At 37.4% G+C, this 16,257-nt stretch overlaps 1 protein-coding gene across 2 annotated transcripts in view; it reads left to right on the top strand.

The window, feature by feature from the left end:
* The first annotated feature begins 11,190 nt into the window (after positions 1-11,190).
* Positions 11,191-16,257, top strand: part of LOC120304549 (serine/threonine-protein kinase Sgk3) — a 35,735-nt gene continuing 30,668 nt past the window's right edge. Inside the window, exons 1-2 of one of the 2 annotated variants that reach the window (XM_039335278.1) lie at positions 11,191-11,640; positions 12,514-12,582. The gene's annotated coding sequence lies outside the window, so the exon portion shown is untranslated. Of the gene's footprint in view, positions 11,641-12,059; positions 12,182-12,513; positions 12,583-16,257 lie in introns of those variants that run through there. The other variant, XM_039335285.1, reaches the window with a different exon arrangement.

Raw genomic sequence — 16,257 nt, 5'->3', positions numbered from 1 at the left:
GAATATGAAGTGACTGCAAAAATGTTTGTTTCCTTCACTTGCAGGAAGCGATTAGTTTATCCTGAGGCATCTGAGTTTTTCACAAATGAAACCAATTCAGAGTGTCATGGCAATGTGGCTATTTGCTTTGGCAGTATCTGGCCTAGTTTGCCTGGAAGTAATATAAGATATTTCTTTGTAGGATAGCAGAAATACTGTTCTAGATAACAGAAGGATTAGACATAAGCTGCTATAAAAGAGTTATAATTCACTTGCCAGTGTTTACACTTTGCACTCGATGGCCTTCATTCTATTCTTTATTCACACACAGAAAAATAGTTATTAACCTTATCAAGGCTATTTTAAACACAATTAACGCACAACTAACTCTGAGCATAGTTGATACTGTATTAAGAACAACCATATGCCACAATATGTATCAATGCAAGCTACTTAATAGAAATATGACAAACAGGAATATGATATGTACATGTAAGGTATATTATTATAGTCAAAATTCTTTCTTAGAGGTAAATTGAATGTACTAATCAGCAGTCTGAATAGAATAGAGCTAGAAGGGACCTAAGAGGTCTTCTAGTCCAGCCCCCTGCTCTAGCAGAAGAACCTATACCATCTCCGACAGGTGATTGTCTAGTATCTTTGAAGTCTCTTGGGGGGAAGTGATCATCCAATATTGGAATTCAATATTATGGAAGCACAAGCAATAGAATAGTCAAATAGTCAAACTAGAGTCTTGGACTTTAAGAGAGCTAATTTCAATAAATTTAAAGAGAGCTTGGGAAGGATTCCATGGATGAGAATCCTCAAGGGGAAAACAATTCAAGAAATGTAATGATGCTAAGAAAAAGACTCAGGCATGTCTTGAGCAGAGATTTGAAGCTGCTGCAGAACTGTTTGTCACAGCTTGAGACAGTTTGAGAGTCTCTCTATGTTTATTGATTTTTATATAATTTTACATACATAGGCTTTACCATTAAATGCTGACATTTTACATTCATAAGTTTAACCTTTAGATGCTGACATAAAGTTTCTTCATTGGAAAATTCCTTCATATAAGCAACTATTTTCTAGTAACATATTACCTGTTCAGAGACCAGGTAAAAACAAATACAGGTAGATCAAAAGGAGAAAGAACTTACAAAGACAGGAAGAGATAAGGGGGAACTTAAGCGTATTATTTATTTAAGTAGGTATTAAGTCAAAAGGGGGTGACCTTCTGGCTGCTTCATTAGGACAAAGGGTATCAAAAGGTTATGAGGTTTGTGGGGGGGGGGGAAGCATGGCAGTTTGCTGCGCATGCAGTTTTCCCCACATCTCACTCTTCTTTATTTTATTACTGAAGACATCATCCTAAGCTGGAGTAGTTAGTGGGTCTTAGTTTAGTATGGAAGATTGCAAGACATCTTATTAAGTAAAGAGAAAAGACATTGAAATAAACAACAACAGCTGATAAGGATAGCAACTATTATAATGAGATATTGAACAATTTTTCCAAGAAGGCCAATGGGAAGCCATGACCATAGAGCACTCCACCAATTTTCTAAGGTATCAATTTTTAAATCAGAAGTCAAGTTATGTAAAACATTAATTTGCTTTTGAATAACGCCAGATTGATCAGAAAGATTAAAACAACACATTAAACTGAAGCTGGGACACACACAGGTATAAGACAGGTAGAGAGTAGATTTTCCATGTGATATGATTCAGAAATACAAAAGTCTCTCAATTGTGTTACATTAGCTAATTGCACCCAAATACTATATTTCATCCGTGATTCTAAAGGATGAGATGGGAGGGCTTGAGCCCCCACACAGCAATTAAGAAGTAAAGAAAGGCAAAGAATGACTAAGGAATTTGCAGTCAAAACCGCAAATATGGCAGCGCATAAATTCTCTGGTGTGGGTTCTTTTCCCTGTTGCCTCAGAACCTTCTGTGCTTTGGATGTTAGGTTTTTCACATCGCCCCAGGTCGTTGGCCGACTGCGATGGCGAGAGCGAAAGGGACGTTGTGCTGTCTGAAGAGTCACCTGCTTCATTTCCGGCTTTCTGTTGAAAGTGACGCTGGTGGGCAGTAGTGTTTTGAAAAGAAATATTTAGCTGGTTTAAAGTTATTAAGACTTTATTGACTTGACGAGTTATCCATGCCAAATTAGGTACCCTTGATCCCTCCTTTTTTATTTGTTTGTGAAGGCAGTCCTTAAAGGACCGATACATATGTGAGAAACAAAGGATAGCTGCTGTAAAGTTAAAAACAAAGCCATTAGATTGGGGTTGATCCTGGGCATGATATAAGCACCTGGAAAATTAAAAATAAGTTGGCACACATAATGAGAGTCAGAGATTAAGTTAAAAGTCTGTTGAGAAAAGGTGTGGAAAGCTAAAATAGCAGCAAAACAGATAAGTTATTCTGAAAATAAAATTGAAAATCAAATTTTGGGATAGAAAGAACAATATTAATTAAATCAGTCCCATTTCAAGGACAAGCTCGATTGTGTCCTGAGGTTATTTCAGCAACAGCCTGGATAAAAGATAACACATTTTGGGATGGGATAAGTAAAGCCATTCAATACAATATACTTTTTGCGCTTCTAACACAGCTAATACTCCTGTAAGTATTTTACTAGTAAGAAATATCAAAAGTGTTAAGTGACAATTCCTATGTTGTTTTCCTTTGGTCAATAAGTTAAATTCCAAGTTAATCAAAGATGGAAACAGATTTCTATTAAGTAGGTTAAACATTTACAAAACTTAAGTTTTACTAGCTGAAACTGCAAGAGCGGGGATTAAATTTCATCTTTATTCGCAAACTGGAATTCTAAGCAGAGAAGGAAAAAAAAGTTTAAAACGAACAGTTCCCCCCCCCCTTCCTTCTTTCTTTTGGTCTCTCTTGCTCTTAAAGCAACACAGCCAGTTGAAAAACAAAAGAGACAGGAAAAAAATTTGTTACAAACTTCTCACTACTTATTTTTGATAACAAAAACTGGAGTATTCCATGGACTAGTGGAAGGGGCAATGTGTTTGGCTTGTAATTGTTCTTGAACAAGAATTTTTAAGGCCTGTAATTTGTACAGAGGAAGAGGCCATTGTTCCACCCAAACAGGGGTAGTAGTTAACCAAGTTAAGGGTAAGGCAGACAGTTTATTCATCGAAGGTGATGGTAGCCCCCCATTTACTAAGCAAGTCTCGTCCCCAAAGGTTGACATGAATGTCAAGAATGAAAGGACGAAGTTGAACAGTTACAGTAGAATTAGGAAGACTTGCAGAAAGAAATTGTGTACTTTGTCGTGCACCTTGTCGCCCTCCTACACCCAGACACTAGGGCATGGGTCAGTGGGCCAAGATGCAGGCCAATCTTTAGCTGAAATTACTGAAACATCAGCCCCTGTATCAATTATGCCCTCAAAAGGCTTACCCTGAAAAAAGACTGTCTGACGGGGTCTTTGGGCGGTGATTGGGGTGGTTAATGCAATTACAACAGGATCTGTGGAACCAAACCTGCCGTCCCCTCGATCCCTATCACGACCCCCTGCAGGGACAAAATAGGGAAAATGGAGTAATTGTGCAGGACTAGTATTACTTGGCAAAGTCTGTGGCATGTTAGTCCATAATTGAATAAAGATGACACCTGTATAGTCAGAATCAATTACTCCAGGTATTACAAAAATTCCCTTTTTTCCCATGCTAGAGCGAGGCAAAATTAATCCAACATATCCAGAAGGGAGAGGTCCAGAAAGTTGTGAAGGAATTATTTGTACTTCTCCCGGAAATTTGAAACATACTTCTTGTTGGATAGTTAAATCTATCCCAGCACTCCCTCTAGTGGCTGCAGGGGTATTATTAATTGTTGATGGAATTACTGAAGAGTCTCTGTTTGGACCGGGGCAGAGACCAGCCCTTTTTGAAGTTTCCTGACCGGCATTCATCAGCCCAATGAAATCCCTTATTACACTCAGGGCATTTTGTTTTTGGACGCCTCCCAGCCATATTTTTAAATGATCGGGAGGCATACCTTCCTCCCCCAGGATTTCTGCAATCCTGCTTAAAGTGTCCAATTTTACCACAATTATAACATTTCCCCTGAGTTTTTGTAAGAGCTGCAGCTAAGAGATTAGTTTGAGAAGAAACAGTCCCTATATCCTGACATGCTTTTATCATTTCTGCTAAATCTGGTTTTGCTCCCAATCCAATGATGGCCCGTTTACATTCAGTGGTGGCATTTTCTTTAGCCAATTTCATAAGCAATTCAGCTTGGGCATCAGGATTATCAATTTGTCATTTCAAGGCATCTGGCAGACAGTTAATAAAATCTGCATATGGTTTATTTGCCTTTTGACGAATATTTGAAAATGCTTGAGATGGTTTCCCAGTTATAGGAACTTTTCCAAAAGCTTTGTAAGCACATTCAGAGGATATTTGAAGAGTAGCTATAGGCAAAACAATTTGTGCATCCATTGGAGTATAATCACCAGAGCCATATAACTGCTCTGGGTGATAAGTACCTCCAGAAGTTGCAGCTCTTAATGCATATTGATGTCTAAACTCACTATCCCATACCACATACTGAGCTGGTGTTAATAACATACGAATTGTTGTTTTCCAATCTTCTGGTACCAAAACATGATTCCTCACTGTTGCTTCTAACAAACCTTGCACATATGAACTGTTTAACCCAGTATCTCTTATACCCTTACGCAATTCTGTTAAGATTGCATAAGAAAGTGGTCGATATTCAACCACTGGGGCTCCATTCACATCTACCTGCCCAGTCAAATGTACAGGACAAACTGAGAGCATATCTGCTATTTCCTACATATCTCCCTCTCCTTTCGCCATTTGATTTTCTAATACATGGCGAATGGAAACATAAGATCTAGAATTCTTTTGCTCTGAAGGTGTCACATCCATCGTGGAAGATACAGGAGCTTTTGGAATTGAAACTTTTTCATGATCAAAACCTGGAGAGGGAGTAGAACTTAATTGTACTGCATCAGCTCCATATTTTTCCACTGCATGGCGACATTGATGCCAACAATGCAAAACATCCATTGAGGCTCGGGGTTCCTGATGAAGGGTGTTACCTATTGTTTCCCAATCCTTAAGTTGGAGTGTCCCCCTTTCAGGATACCAAGGACAGTTTTTTCCTATCTCACTCACTAGCTTCCTAAGCTCCCTTTCAGGCATTGTCATTCCTGATTTGTGTAAGAGAAACTTTAACTCTCTTACAAGCTTTTGCTGATGGTGAGATATATCAAAGCCCATACTTACAGTTTGAGAAATCTCGCAGGACAAGAAGACGAGAAGGTGCACCAAGGGGTCTGTTCCAGACGACTGTAAATGTGTTGGTTGCTGCTTTCCCTCGGGAGGGGATATCCCTGTTCGGGCGCCAGTTGTAATGATGCTAAGAAAAAGACTCAGGCATGTCTTGAGCAGAGATTTGAAGCTGCTGCAGAACTGTTTGTCACAGCTTGAGACAGCTTGAGAGTCTCTGTGTGTTTATTGGTTTTTATATATTTTTACATACATAGGCTTTACCATTAAATGCTGACATTTTACATTCATAAGTTTAACCTTTAGATGCTGACATAAAGTTTCTTCATTGGAAAATTCCTTCATATAAGCAACTATTTTCTAGTAACATATTACCTGTAAAAACAAATACAGGTAGATCAAAAGGAGAAAGAACTGACAAAGATAGGAAGAGGTAAGGGGGAACAAGTATATTATTTATGTAGATAGGTAAGGTATTAAGTCAAAAGGGGGTGACCTTCTGGCTGCTTCATTAGGACAAAGGGTATCAAAAGGTTATGAGGTTTGTGGGGGGGAAAGCATGGCAGTTTGCTGCGCGTGCAGTTTTCCCCACAAAGAAGCTTGGGAAATTTTGAAAAGTGAGATAATAAAATCCCAGTCTAGCACAATACCAATAAAGAAGAAAAATAACAGCTCTCAAAAGAAACCAGCATGGCTGCATAAAGAACTCTCTGATAAATTGAAAGATAAAAAGGACAAGTATAAAAAGTGGAAAGAGGGGCACATAACTAAGGCAAAATATCAGCAAATAGTCTGAACCTGCAAAGGCGAAGTGAGGAAAGATAAGGCTCAAAATGAACTAAAGCTTGCGACCAAACTCAAAAATAATAAAAAAAGCTTCTTTCAACAATTAAAAAACAAGAAAAAAGTTAAGGAAATGATTGGTCCATTAGTGGGGGAAAGTGGCAAGAAGGTGATAAGCAACAGGGAGAAAGCAGAACTATTTAACTTGTTTTTTGCATCTGTCTTTACACAAAGGGAAAAAAACAGTCCAACCTATCAAAAACTACCATAAAAAACAAATTAGAAACACAAGTTAAGATAGGCAAGAAAATGGTAAGCGAGCACCTGTCCAGCCTAGACGAGTTCAAATCACCAGGACCAGATGGATTACACCCCAAGGTTCTCAAGGAATTGGCAGATGTGATCTCAGAACCACTGAACTATATTTTTCATGGATCCTAGAGCACTGGGAAACTACCAGAGGACTGGAAAAGAGCTGATGTAGTTCCCATCTTCAAAAAAGGAAAAAAAAATAGATCCAGGAAACTACAGACCTATCAGCCTGACCTCAATACCTGGGAAGATTCTGGAAAAGATAATCAAACAATCAAACAACGAATCAGTGAACACCTAGAGGCAAAGTCATTACTAAAAGCCAAGATGGGTTTGTCAAAAACAGATCATGCCAGACAAATCTTATTGCATTCTTTGACCAAGTGACAAAATTAGTGGACTAGAGGAATGCTGTGGATATAATTTACTTGGCATTTGATTTACTTGGCATTTGATCAGAAGACATTTGATAAAGTAGACCACAACCTACTACTTGGTAAGATAGAAAAATGTGGATTAGACAGCATCACCACCAGATGGATTCGTAGCTGGCTGACCAGCCGTACTCAGTGTGTGGTCCTCAATTGAACTGCATCTACATGGAAGGAAGTGTAGTGCGATGCCCAGGGCTCTGTTCTAGGCCCAGTGCTCCTCAACATCTTCATCAACGATTTGGATGAGGGGATAGATGGGGAACTCATCCAATCTGCAGACAACACTAAGTTGGCAGAAATAGCCAACACTCCAGAAGATAGGCTTAAGATACAGGAGGATCTGGACAGACTTGAACATTGGGCACTATCTAACAAAATGAAATTCAATGGTGAAAAAAGTAAGGTTCTACATTTAGGCAAGAAAAAACAAATGTACAGGTATAGTATAGGTGGTACCTTGCTCAATAGTAGCAACTGTGAGAGGGATCTTGGGAGTCTTAATGGACAGTCACTTAAATATAAGCCAGCAGTGTGCTGCAGCTGCCAAAAAAGCCAACACAGTGCTAAGCTGCATTAACGGATAGAATCAAGATCATGTGAAGTATTAATACCACTTTACAATGCCTTGGTAAGGCCACACTTGGAATACTGCATCCAGTTTTGGTCACCACCATGTAAAAAAGATGTTGAGACTCTAGAAAGAGTACAGAAAAGAGCAACAAAGATGATTAGGGGACTGGAGGCTAAAGCATATAAGGAACGGTTACTGGAACTGGCTATATTTAGTTTAATGAAGAGAAGGACGAGGGAGGACATGATAGCAGTGTTCGAATATCTCAGGAGTCAGGCTATTCTCCAAAGCGCCTGAAGGCAGGACAAGAAGCAACGGGTGGAAACTAACCAAGGAGAGAAGCAACCTAGAACTAAGGAGAAACTTCCTGACAATTAGAACAATTAACTAGTGGAACAACCTGCCTCCAGAAGCAGTGAATGCTCCAACACGGGAAGTTTTTAAGAAGAGGCTGGACAGCCATTTATCTGAAATGGTAGGTTTCCTGCCTGAGCAAGGGGTTGGACAAGATGACCTCCAAGGTCCCTTCCAACTTATTATTATTATTATTATTAGTCATCTTCAAAGTAATAATACAAATCCCTGTTTTGCGTTCTTTTGTGAATACATTCAGTGATCTCTGGAAATAAGGATTCTATTACCTCTGAATGTTTGTTTTCATCTAGATTATTTCTTTTCCTTGTCCTCCCAACTCCCACTCTGCTGCTTTTCTGTTTTATGCAATATAATCAAGAGAAATAGCTGGCCAAAAGAGCCAAGTATTCCATTAGGAAATTATGAAGTGAATGGCTGAATCTTCTCCAACCCCCAAGGATGTAAATAAAGGGAAGTATTCTCAAAAGTGCAGCTAAAGACAGGCCTCCAGATAGTAGTTTCTCACTCTTGTGTCAAGTGTCCAGCAAGAGAAAAGGCAATATCTTGAAGATAGAAAAATACCTCTATAATCAATCATTTTACTAGTTGTAACTGTGCTGTGGCAGGTACAGTATTAACTTTGCCACTCCATTTGGATAGAAAATCACCATATGTTCACTAAAACCCTGGTATCTGATGACACTGCATCAGTGGAACCCAGAGTCAGGAAAGACTGTAAAATTAAATCTATCAGAGTCATAAAATTTGATTGTTAGGATGAGCTGAGCTACAGAAAATAACATAACTTGTTAAAGAAGACACTGCACAGATATTCCACATGTTGGGAATATACTTTTCCCTATGTAAATATATCTCACAGCATATACCAATAGAGGTGTTTGGGAAAAGAATAGGTTAAATCTTGGAAAAGATTATATAATCTCAAATTACCTGAAAAACAATGGAAAATTATGTAAATATTAAGTTAGGAAAAATACAAAAAGTTGCTGAAGCAACTTCTGCTATCCATAATTGAGAAGTCCATTTTTCTGCACAGTTTGGACAGATCTAGCAAAGAAGTGCTTTACAAGCCTTAATACAGCCTTGTCTTCCAGTGCAAGGCAGTTGCTGTGCTGTAATATGGCACACAGAATTGCATCTACAAGGTATTCTTCCTCCTGGAGGTATTCAGTCCAAGTTTTCAAAGAGTACCCTCGGGAACCCTGATTGTGCTTCCAGTGCAGCCCTTCTCTTGAGGCAGGTTCATGGTAAGACTAATTGATGCTTTGAAAAGAGAAATATAAGCAAAGACTTTGCCCCAGCTAAATACCTTTATATTTTTGACATTGAAAAATACCATAGGGTTTTCATCTTAGCAAGGTTTAGTGTTCTGTTTTCAGTTCTAAAAGAAGAAACATACCAACTTACTCCCTTTGCAGACAGGTTTTGCCGTTGTCATTTGGAAGCAGTTGAAACAATGTGTTGTGCGTTGTTATACTATCAATGTGTTGCTTTTCAATTTGAGGTAAGTTTACTGTGGATTGGGGTAATATGCTAATTCCAATTCAAGGTAAGTTTGTTGTAAATCAGGTAAATTTTATACCGGTATATCAATTTTCTTCACAATTTTAATCATGATAATATTTTTACAGTTGCCAAAGTCTGCTTTATACCAAATAAATGCAACTAGCAAATAAATGATGAAATCTGGAAATTTATCTTATTTTTTTATTATTTTCCAGTGTGTCTGCTATTGCTGTTGATTATTATAAAATAGTATAACTGTTTTCAGTTTATTAACTACCTGATACAAATTGCTTATAAGTTGTGATAATAAAATTCTTTAGCTTAATTTGATTTTTGGTCATGGACTACAATAAATGATCTGAACTGATTGAAAGTGATAAGGGGTTATATTCTAATTTATAAAATATATTTATACTTAGCTTTTATCCCATATTGACTGCCAGATTCGCACTTCACAATTAAATGGCTCAGAGATACAATAATTAAGTTTTAGACATACTATTATTGCTTAATCATAGTTTATTAAACTATTGCTTACTGATTTCACATAAAATGAATTGAGATGCTTAAGGGAAATGTTTTTTCCTTTGGGGAAAAAAGGACAACTAATGAAATGAAGAATCATCATGCTCAATGGACCAACATTCAGTTATACATATACAGAATATTCCCCAAGGTTCCCAGATCCAAACTACTTGGTGATGAATCTAATATATAAAAATATATACTTTTCTGTTACCATCTAACATACCTCAGTCAGCATATAAACAGCAAGTAAATCCCATTCTCCCTCACACTATAATGCTGTCTAGCTTGGTAAGGAAACATCTGCAAGAAATCAGAGAGCACCAAGAATCCAACATTACACCAAACTTTTGTTTTAACTGTATAAAAGAGACCATAGTGAGAGTCAGAAAGAAAATTGGGAAAAGCTAGCATAGAGTGAAGAGGTGTTGTCTTAGGCTTTCTTTCCTGTTTTTCAGCTTACTTATTGAGATCATCTTCAAAACCTTTTTTTGTCCCTACGACTAAGAAACCAGCTTTACCTTTGAGCAGTGACACAGCTGCTTTAGGCAGCTCATTTTGCATGGCATGAAACCATTATGTCTTAATTATTACTGTATCCTGCAAGAACAATAAATGGGGAAGAACGTTTGAATATTCTGCTTCAGATGCCAAAGCACCCAAACTAGGCTTATATATTATCCAGTTTGATTTAGGAAGAGAGTGTCCATCTCATGGTACAGATGTTCTTTGGTCAGCATTAGTGAGTCAAGTATAGTAGGTGGGGCGAAGAACTTGTAGAAATATAATATTTATGGGACTTTCCATCCAAGAGGTAGCTTGCCATGTCTAGGCCCTGGACCTAGAGAAGGAGCAAGTGAGACTTTGGCTTATGGATTCTGAGATTATTAACAAGAGTACTATTAGTCAAGTCCTAGATGGAATGTTCAAGGAATGATCAGCAAGCAAAATACACATACATATTTTAGATACATTATGCCAGAAGATAATGGACTAGATAAAATATACTGGCAAGGTTGAGAAAAATACAAGGGAAAGACAATGGTTAAGCTGGATGATATGGATCAAAGATTAATGTGTTGTCCTTGGAAGAGATACTAGCTATTATTAAAGACGGATCAGAATGGTGAGCATTTGCCAACAGGAGTTGATCCCAATTCAAAAACAAATGAATAGGTGCCTTTATATGTTGCTTGCAATTTTTTTAAGTAGTTTATCTGAATAATTTAAATTGTCAACTGTTTTTCTGGTGCTATTTAATGTAAACTGCCTTAAAATATATGTAAACAGATTAGGTATTTATAAATGAAAAATAAAAAATGTGAGACAGTGAATTCTTAGCCTCTTGTCATTTTTTATTTCTGCTGAGGTTACTGCGATTTTTACAGTCATTGCTAATACTGTATGTCTTAGTTTTGGGTTAATGTCATGGTAGATGAAACCGGTAAAAACTTCAAGGCAAGAATTCTTCCTTAAAGAACATTTTATTAGGAAACATGACAGTATGAAGCTATTCTACGATAAATGACGGACTTACTGCATTTTGCCTATGGTCCTTGACGGTGCCTACCGTACTAAAAACACACAGATAAAAAAGAAGATACCAATTTCCCAGGCTCTGAACCTGAACTACTTCGCAGCACTTTCTGCTTTCGGCGTCGCAGATATCCGCCAGGGGGCGAGAGGTCCTGCCGAGTTCGTGTCAAAGTCACATGAATCCAACGTTGGAACGCGTCCTCGAGTGACCCTGGCTCGGCTCTTGCACTGGAAGAAACCTCATGGCGTCTCTGGCTGTTGTTCCCACAGTAGCCGGAGAAGGAGCCGTCGCAGCCGCCACCACCTCCCAGTCCGGTGCAAGGGGAAAGAGGTTAGTACGTAGGGCAGGATTTTGCTGGCCTTTTGTCCCGCGCTGACGAGAAACCGCGGTGAGCGAAAGCTTCGGGCGGGAGAGCGGCGGCTGGTCAGAATCACCCCCAAAGGGTGTAGAAAGCAGGCTCCACCCTGCGCAGGCACGGGGCTAGGGAGCATTTGGGCGCGCCTCTCCTACAAACTAGGTAAGAGACGACTCCCCGGGTTACGGCAGCTATCTCAGGACCGCGGGGGGAAGGAATATCTCTGCCTGGGGTCGGAAACCCTCGTCAAGCCGAGAAGCAGCCGGACCCGCATCAGATGGTTTGTATTTGAGCCGCGCGCTCTCGGGTTACCACGTCAGTAGAAAAACAGCCCCAAGCGGCCAGTCGCGCGCAGTAAAAAATCGGAAGAAGGAAGCGAGCGCGATGTCAGCTTGAAAACGCTACGAGTCTCTTGTGGTAAGCAAGCATGCTTTGGGCTGGGAAAGGAAAGAAGTTAGGTCGCAACTGAATTAGCTGCAGGTCTCGCCCCTGGTTTGCTTGCTTTTGAGGAAGCAGGTAAGAAGAATCCTGGTCAGGACCGAGTATTTAATTTTCGTGTGTCTGAGGATTTTAATTGTTCAAAATTTCCCGCACGCCAGTAAGACAATTCGGTTGGTCATATCTATGTCCAATATGTTTTTAATTTTGTATTATTAATAAAAAATTATTTAAAAAAAGACAATTCGGTTGGTTGTGTAAATGCTGGGTGATTTTTTTCACTGCTAAACAAGTCTCAGCAGTTAGTGATGCAAGGTATTTGATTTTTTACTGACCCTTGAAACCCATTTAAGTATATATTCGACCCTACAACTCCTAAGTGTGTTTTTCTTATCCTTCTTTTCTTTCAGCTGGTGCTCTGTATAAAAGACTATTTTTAAAAAATGATATTACAAAATGGATTTTGAAAAGTTGCCAAGGTAAGAAAAAAAGAGAAGATCTGTCATAACAAGTCTGACAGGCTTTAACTGGGATACTTGTAGCCCTAAGAAATATATTTGTCTATGTCAATATTATACTATTGCACTAACATAAAGGAATTTGGTTTAGGTAAGAAAAAAATATACAGTACTTTCTGTATGTGCAATACAGAAAGGTGTATTGAAAATTATTTTGTAAATATATTTCCACATTTATGCTTTCTGATGAATTGCCAGATATAAATTAGGCTCAAAGGAGATCTAGCCTTTTTGTTCAGGTTCTTTTTGATAGTTGCTAGAAACAAATTACTGTATGGGATCAAGAAAGAGAATTCTAGAAGAAACCAACTTTTCTCAGAAGCATAAATACAAGATTATATTACTGAACTTTAGTTTTGAATTTCTTGTGTGTTTAGAATTTATAGACATTTTGAATTTTGAGATAGCTATTTACAGAATATGGCACTGTAATATTTTAGACACATTAAAATAAATAGTGTAGAAGCTACTCATGACTTCATTTTATTTTTTTTATCAATAGCTTTTCTAAATATTTCCAGTGATAATTGTGCAGGTAGTAAAGTTTCTTAAGGCATATTTTAAAAGAGACTTGTAATTGGGAATCCATAGGACTCTCTCTGTCAGAGTACTGTTTTATGCATGTCTTGTCAGTTGTGAGTAATTTTGGTTTTTTTTTTAGAGACATCATAAAGTATTTCATATTTCCTACTAACTATATTTGTCATATTGAGCTTATAAGTATTCAGAAGCAAAATATTTAAATTTCTGCTGAGCTCTTTTTGAATTAATGTTGAAGATGTGGCAGCTGATAGAGAACTACCAACCAAAATATAATCTACAGCAGACATGTCAAACTTGTGACGTCACGTGACGTTGCGCAACATATCGGGACGGTTTTGCCATTGCCGGCAATGGGGTAGGTACGGCTTCTGGATGATGCATCCGGCCCGCGGGCCGGCAGTTTGACACTCCTGATCTTCAGCTATTAAGAATAGTTTAATGCTAATTTTATCACTCTCCAGTCCTTCAAAAACAGTATGAAATTAACTTGTAGTCAATACAGTTGCTGCCAGGTTTAAAATGCTGAGAAATCCATAGCTGACCAATTAAATTCTACAAAAATTGGTATCCAATCAATGCCCCATCCTGATCCATTTTTAATTTCTTTATCTTGTATCCCCAAAATGTAAATTGCTACTGTGGAGACAGGGTGTAAAGTTGCCAAGGTGCTATCACCCTATTGCACTCTGAACTCCTGTAAAATAATGATACCTCAGGAAAATGTTAAATGGGTTGGACCACTGCAGGGAATCGGAAGAGAAAAACTATGTCTAGAAATTGGGAGGGAGAGGGACAGATGAGTTTCACTAAGGGAAATTAGCCAATCCACAATTTCTCCAGAATTTCATTGTATAGAAAGGTTAAGTGTAATTGGAAATGCACTGTAACTAATAAATGAAGAAAATGGTATGTAGTTAAAAAAACCAAAACTAATGAGTAATAAACAAGCCTTCACATTATTTACAACTTTTCATCAAATAAAAAAAGGCAAGTGAAAAAAAGGAAGTGGCTGTGTCAATGAAGTAGCAAAAAACAATGCATTTAGGTACAGGTCACAATGGTAATTGTGACTAGAATTGCCGTTGCTAAGTGACATGGTAGTAAAATGCAACATTATGGGTACCTTGACTTATGATCACAATTGAGCCCAAAATTTGTTGTTAAGCAAGAGAATTGTTAAGTGAGTTTTGCCCCATTTTATGATCTTTCTTGCCATAGTTGTTAAGTGAACCTCTGCAGTTATTAAGTTAGTAACATGATTATTAAGTGAATCTGGCTTCCCCATTACCACTTAATTCAGGGCCTTTGAAGTTCAAACAGTCACTGAATGAGAGGTATGACAGTGGACCATTTGTATAGTATAGCTCTAAGACTGTCCAAGATAAATTTGCAATCTTGCAGTTTTCTTGGGAAGATTATAGAAGTGGTTTGCCATTGTCTGTTTCTTCAGTTTGAGAAAGAATGACTGGCCCAAAGTCACCCAGCTGACTTTGTGCCTAATGCAGGACTAGAACTCACAGTCTCCCAGTTTCTAGCATGGTGCCTTAACTATACCAAATTGACTATTTAAAATAGATGTCTAAAACAATACCATGAAAAAAGGCACCATTAGAACAACAGCATTTCGTACAATCACATGCTAATACTTTTCAGTTGTCTTTAGTTGATTTTTAAATTTAAAATTTTAAATATATTTTTAAATTTAAATTTAAATATCAATAAAAGGCAAAATGGCTAACATTAGCATGTGATTATATAAATATGGTATTATTCTAGAGATGTATTTTTACAGTGTCCTCCAACAAATTTGCCATGTTCTTTCCTTTACTATCCAAGTACTTAAATGTAACTTAATTCATGATTCTGGAATTCTGCACAAATAATTTATATGACTTCTGTCAATTCAGTCATATGTACGATACGCATTGCATTAATGCTCAAACCTACAGAGCCAGCAGTGGATAAATCTGAGTAATCTAGGATGCAGCTCACTGTGCATAGGAATGGGCTGTAGTAGAATGAAATTACCTCAAGAAGTTATTGTATAGTGAATTATTTCTGCTCTGTTCTTGGTGGATGAGGCAATCTTTTAGTTCTCCTAGGAGTAAACACAGTCTTTACCTTTATTACCTTCCAAAGGACAACATATATCTGACTACTGATTTTCTGGGAAGTACAAAATATGTTTTGTTGTTATAAAAAATAAAATGAAAGGGGCATGCTTGCATGTGAGTTTTTAAAGATTAGTAAAACTACTGACACAGAGTTTCTTAGGACCAAATATTTCAGAAAGTCAAAACCTAAAATTAGTCCTTTGTTTATAAAGGATGACTGGGAAACTTTCAGCACATATAAAATAGAAGTAGAATCTGAAATAAGCTGAGAAATCTTAGTCTCTCCTGTTACATTGAAGTTACTATTCTGTTATATAATATTACGTGACTCCTCGGACCTAAATAAGTTCTAAGCTGATATCTCTATGAGATCAATTGTGTTCTGATAGTAAAGATTTTCATGGTTAATGGTTATTTGAGCTGGGATTCAACTTTATCATAAAACAGTCACTGTGGTTTTCTATATAGTTTTCCAAGGTGAAATAAAATAAGATACCAAAGAATGGATATGTGTAGATGCAATTAAATTATATAGTGGATATTACTGCTATTAGTACTGAATTTTTAAATACTTTAATTTTTAAAGTATTAAATGTTTTGCAGTTTTGTTGCCTCTGGGTTTATTCTCTCTTAAAAATACCTGTGAAGTAATTACTAACCTAAGACTGTCAACAATTTCTCTATTTACGAGTAAAGTTATTTTGATATTAGATCCAATCATAAATTGGATTATAAGTATTCTGAATGCTGATCTGGAAATATGTTCTACTAAATATGGTAAAGCTTATTTATGATCAGGTTTAGGCTGTAAAAGAGACCACACATATATATATATATAGGATTGGGATAAATACAATAGGAATTCACATTTTCTACAGTCTTGCTCAATTTATGATATGGCTAGAGATAATTGCAACATTTTGCTGTTTTTAAAGAGTGGTTGTGACATTTCTGGGAAGTGAAACAGCATTGAAAAGAA

Source organism: Crotalus tigris, unplaced genomic scaffold (assembly GCF_016545835.1).
Source record: "Crotalus tigris isolate CLP2741 ecotype Arizona unplaced genomic scaffold, ASM1654583v1 scf7180000017546.9332058, whole genome shotgun sequence".
NCBI lineage: Eukaryota > Metazoa > Chordata > Lepidosauria > Squamata > Viperidae > Crotalus > Crotalus tigris.
The sequence above is the reverse complement of the archived record's forward strand: the minus strand, read 5'-3'. Positions and strand labels throughout refer to the sequence as shown.